The following is a 6,269-nucleotide window of genomic DNA, read 5'->3' on the forward strand; positions in this document are numbered from 1 at the left end:
TAAACCAGTAGTAAATTGAATCAGAACGAGTCATGGAATGGACGTGTATCTAAGCCATAAACATGAAATTGTTCATTATGTGGGAAGGTATAGAAAAAAATATAGGTATACTTATAGGCACTTGTAGATACTATAGAATGTTGCGGGTATTGCTTGCCATTGTGTATAAATTGACTATTTGTGTGTATTGAAAATGAAAAGTATAGGACTTGTGCTGCTGTTGGCAGATTTGAGATGTGGCGCCTGGAGGTGGGGTTATGGACCGCCAGGCGATATTCGTGAGTTTGTGCCAAGGCCTAAGTCCATTGGGCCAGCGCCTGACGGTCAGGATGAGCTTGCTAGGCGGAATTTGGTGTGAACTGTACCAAGAGCTTGGTGCCTGGCGACCTGAGGAGTGGCGTCAGGCGGAAATTGTTTGAAATTCCGGGTTCTGTTTGCTGGCGTTTGGCGACGTGAAATGTAGCACCAGGTGGTGACGGGTGCCTGCGCCTGGCGGAGCTTAGGCAATGCCAGGCGATTTAGTTGTTGTGTAATTTGGTGTTGTTGTGATCAGTGGACTTGGAGGACTAAGTTCACTCATCCTTGTGTTTGGGCTTGAAGGACTAAGTCCGATAGGGGTCTGGGATGTGCTTGGTGGTGGGACGCATGATGGGCATGGAACTGGTTAGTTCTCATCGACTACTAAGAGACGAGGAGTCCTTAGTATGGTGATTACATGCGTCGGACGCACGATGGGCAAGGAATATTTTTGTTTTTGTTGGCTGCTATTGGGCGAGGAGTCCATAGTATGGTGATTGCGTGCGAGCCAAGGTCTGAGCGGGGAAAGCTTGGATGTTTTAATATAGACGAGGAGTCTGTGGAGCAGGACTATGAGCGGACAGTAAAGTCCCAAGACCTATATTCATGCATATGACCCATGAAGGACTATGAAATCAGGGTTGGGTAATTTGAAAGAATAAAATGTTTATGTACGATTTATTATCTTTGCGATGGGTGTCATAATTGTTTTATATATATATATGTGCATAGCTCACCCTATCTATTTGTGTGTGGCGATGATCAGATAACATGTTATTTGGGAGCAGATGATTTGATAGGTGAGCCAGGAGATGTTTGAGTTCAGAGATCGGGTTTATATGGGGATTTGAAGACTTATATTTGGATATTTTCTTGTTTTCAAACAGTTCATATTTTAGTTATTTTATGGGTTGTAATAAATGTTATCTCCAAATTTTTTAAGGTATACTATTTCATGGTTTTAATTTTTCCCGAGTTTTGTTTTTGGGAAAGTACGATTATAAATGAGATTTGACAGTTGATAATTGTTTGTTTATTTATTTTTCTATATATTTTTTTAAAAGTAATATTCCATAGGGATGTTACACTATGGCCAATGCTTGAGGAATCTAGCTGGTGAGATCAAGCACTTCCATGTTGGTGGTCTCAAGGTGGATCAAAGTTGCTTGGTATGATTGTCACAAAAATCCTTGTTCCACGTGGTAGCAACCATTCAACATTGAATGAGGGAGATTTGATTCTCATGTACTGCATCCAACACAACATTCAAGTGGATTGGATCTATGTGTTTCATGATCACATGCTCAAGGCCAAGAGGCTCACGGATTTTAGGATGCCATATGTGGTTTTGGTGTCAAAATTCATTGAATACTTTGGAATTGATGTAGAGGATGAGCTGGAAGATTCAACTGGACTGTTAAACCATACCTCCAACCATAATCTGCACAAAATGAACTTTCTCAAGGTGGGAAATGCATGGATAACTGCTGGTGCTGTAGTTGGTGGTACACATGACCATGAAGCTGGCCCAAGTGGTGCAAATCAAGAGGAAAAACCAACTGTTGGACTCATGGACTTAATTCCCTACAACCATCTAGAGGATAGAGGCCCTGTGTACTCACATTTTGAGAGGATATGTTCCAGTATTAATGAAAGGATATGCAATGTTTGTTTTCTTTATGCATTTGTTCTATTTGATGAATCCAAAGGGGGAGCAAAATTAAAAAATGGAAAATTGATCACATTGAACTAAGTAGAAGCATTAAAATTGGAATCAATAATCAAATCTGAACTTGAACCAATATTATTGATAAGGGGAGTTGTGCATATTTGTATGCTTGCTAGCTTGTGTGTATTGCTATTGTAAATGTTTTTCAGGTTCACAAGTTTAAGGATTAGATGTCACTTCATCAACTTAATAGTATCAAACCAATGGAAGCATTATGCAATGGAAGATAAAAGAAGATAGATGGAAGAAGATAAAGGTTGGCTTCATCAAATCAGGGAGAGAATGTTGACACATGAAGCCAAGGTGGTATGACTCTTAAAGATTTGATGAAGATTTGATGAAGCCCTTTTGAACTACCTTGAAGCCATTACCATTGGAATGAAGACTACATTGATGAAGGAAAGGAAATTTGATGGTATTCTTGTTGATAAAGGCTGGAACATATGCTCTCCACATGGTTACATCATTAAGAAAGTGTATTTGATGTTTGTAATTCATATTGTAGACCTTGTAGCATTAACTTCATGTATTTGGTCTTTTTTGTGTCTTTTAATCTGTTGAATGGTTTTTCAACAGGTTAAAAGGTTGGCTGTAATAGTCTTAAACTGCAACTAATTTAATCAATTGATTTATTTTTTATTCGACTGATTTCACTTAAGTCAAGTGAAATCAAACGATTGATTTAGAAATCAACATGTTGAATTTCAAAATAGATTGACTATAATAGCTGTGATTTTCGAAAGAGAGTTATTCTGATATTTTTTTAGCACGAAATTATTCTGGAACCTTGTGGAAAGTCTCTCTTTCATGATCATTCAGACTGCAGCAGTTGAAGATTGATCTTGGATCATTTTTTGGAGCCTCTGACTTGTGTTTGAAGCTTGCAGAAAGTGGTTTGTGGTAGGCTGGGCTGTGCTACAACTGAGGTTTGATCTTCTCAAGCTTCATGTGTGTGCCTGGTAGTTTTCCAGGTACGCAAGAGGGTTCTTGCTGTGCTGGTGTGACTCTTGTGTGATTCAAGAGTCTGTTGTGTGGTTTTTGCATATTTTTAAAGTGTAAGGGTGGATACTTTATAAATCTTTTGAAATAGTGCAAAGTCAAGCCCAGGTTCTTTTGACAAACTGGATGTAGCTTAGGTTTGAGTGAACCGGTATAAAAATCTTGTGATCTCATCTCTTCTCTAACCTTTCTCTCTTTCATATTCATTTAAAGTTTAAAGAACTTGTGTTTTAATCATCTTTTTCGTGTTCTTGCATGTTTTCATGACATCTGCAACATTGAACATGTTTGCATAATCATTTAGAACATGTCTTGATCATTCTTGTGCACTGTTCTTGGTTTAAAACTCGAATATGCATTTCTGTATTTTCTCAGTTTTTGAGTCGACTGTTTTTTGTTTCAATCGGTTGATTATACCAGAACAAAATCTATTTAGTAAAATCAACCGATTAACTCTATTTTTGACCGATTGAAAGTATATAGTTCAGTAACTTTTTCATCCTAACTTGGTGATCAAATTGATTCAATTATAGGTGATTTTTGCTTTCAAAGATAACCTAATTTTTTAACTAGCCAATTCAACCCCCCTTCTTGGCATTTCAACCATTTCAAAACTAACAATTATTTTCTTTGAGAGTGAGCAAAATATTTGTAGGTTTGAGTTGACTCTTAGACATATCAACAAACAAGGAATGTTCAGAAGATTTTAACCTCCCAACGAATGGGTGACCAACTAAAGTCTAAGACAAATCATGGTTATTATATCTGCAGATTACCTTCGTCATTCAACCATCTCCATTACTAATAAGTTTGCCTCTCAGTTTATATGGACAATCACATTTTCTTGTGCCATAAACACTAGGTTGAACATCAAATTTGTACTTCCTATACTTACCACCCATTTCACAACCTAACAATACATATGTTTTCTCCCTAGTTGACTAGTAACTTTGCTAGATCTTATAGTGACAACAACAAAACCAAGATCAAATGCTATCCCTCGAACCCACTGAATCAACTCATCTCGTGTGGGAAATATCTGCTCAGTCGTAAAATTATTTGTATAGTCTCCCTCACACATTCCATTTATAAAAGAAGAGAATCTGAGATGAAACTTGACTTTACTTGTGATTCCATGAAAGTTAAAGGGAGATCATCCATCCTAGATAACTTTCACCACCTATAACCTAACATCAGTATTCAATACTGGTTTCTTCAATAATAAAAAATATAAAAAGAAAATAAAAATATTCATGCAACAATAAAAAAATATAAAACATAAAAAAATAAAAATATATTAAACATAAAAAATAATAAAAATATTAAACACAAATAAAAAGTAACTGTAAAAAAAATATCAATTAAAACAATAAAAAGAAAATAAAAATTGAAGGACAACAATTTCAAAATTAATCCATGGAGGTCTTAATTAACTGGAATTGGACTTTTGGAAACAACACAATTCCACTTTCGTAAGCAAATCCACGACATCTGGAAACATATTAAATAGAAGTTGACATCCTATTAATTATATTTCCAAATATCCACTTTCGAAAGAGTGTGGATATGGGTGAAGGAGAGTTAAATACCAAAAGTCGACATCTGGTTAACTGCATTCTGGATGTCCACTTTCGGAAGAGTGCGAATATGGACACCAATTACTTCTAGAAGAGTTAATTACCGAAAGTCGACACCCGATTGAGGAGAATTTCATATGTCGACTTCCTGAAGTGTGGGGATTTGTTTTCTTATTTTTCGGAAATCTACTTCTATGTACGGGTTTTGCTTTCCGAAAATCACTTCTGTGAATGGGACAAACCAGAAGTCAACGTCTAGTAATTTTGCAAATTGGATGTTGACCTTCAAAGAAGGTTAAAAACCCATCAGCTCATTATTTTATTCTAACATTCTACCACCTCAAATATATACTTATCACACGAAATAAATCACAAAATGAATGCATACCATTTTGCTCAAATGAAATGAATGATTTCAGATGGTGAAATAGGAAGAAACTGACCTAACAATACACAACCACACTAATGAACTAGAATGAAAATCCTCTTAGAAACAACACAAGAAGAAAAAAACTTTAAACTTCTTCGGGTGAAAGTGAAAGTAAAAGTGAAAGGCAAGAGACAATTTAGGGGTGCAACGCATCAGTCATATAGTAATTACCATCACTTATTATGTTTGTTTAGGCAGCCACTAACTCTACAACTTTATAATTGCTTAATTATTGCTTTTACCTAATCTACTTTTTTATTTTGATTTAATTTTTGAAGGGTATAAATGGAACAATAGAAAAATATTGGGATGTAGAAGAAATATTGGGGTGCAGGAAGAAAACCCCTTACATATTGAGACAAACTTGCATGTTGTAAAACTAAGGCTCTTTCCTCCTACACCCCCACAATTTTCAATATCTCATTTTATTCGAGCAAAATTTTTAATAAAATCACCTTGCACCTCTCTTCTTTCTTTTCATGCACCTCAATTCTCTCATTTCTCCCTCTGCACCTCAAACCCCCTCACCTGTTAAAGAAATTGATATTCCTTCATCTTCTCCATGAATATCCAACATAGGAGCACTACACATGCGATCTAGAGAATCTGCCCAAATAGTACAACGATGGAGAAAAAGGTTCAGGGTATGAAAATTCATGGAGAAAAGTAAATGAAGAAAATTTTATCTATTATTCTATCTTAGCAAAAAGTTTTTGTAAAACAAGGCATAACCTATATCATATAAACTCTGGTAAGTAGAAAAGAAAAAAGGGAAAAGGAACCTAAAACACCGAGGAACAATAAAAAATGATCTTGTTAAGTTTTTCTCCACGTGCGTTGGTATTAATTTGTTACGCTGAGTTTTTTGGGCTTACGAAGTTTCTTTCTATCACACCTCTCTATCACAACTCCTTGTGTGTGTAGCGCTAGGCGACCTAGAGCTCGAGTGCACCTACCGATGTGGAGGGTAGCGCTAGGCGATTTTGATTGTGAAGTTGGACTGTGTGGATGATTTTACACAACTTTGGATGGAGGTCGTAAGGCGATGATTTTTTGGGGACCCAGTTACGAGTGGATGGTGGATGAGGAAAATAGGCGGAGGAGGAATAACGCTAGGGTAAATGAGATCGCACATGCGATACACCGGATGGTGGATGCGATGTAGCCCATTGTAGTGCAACCTAGAGCCGTGGTAACACCAATTTACCCAGTGACGATGGAGGACTTTATGAGGCAT

The sequence above is a fragment of the Vigna unguiculata genome, unplaced genomic scaffold, assembly GCF_004118075.2.
Source record: "Vigna unguiculata cultivar IT97K-499-35 unplaced genomic scaffold, ASM411807v1 contig_210, whole genome shotgun sequence".
In the NCBI taxonomy this organism is placed as follows: Eukaryota; Viridiplantae; Streptophyta; class Magnoliopsida; order Fabales; family Fabaceae; genus Vigna; species Vigna unguiculata.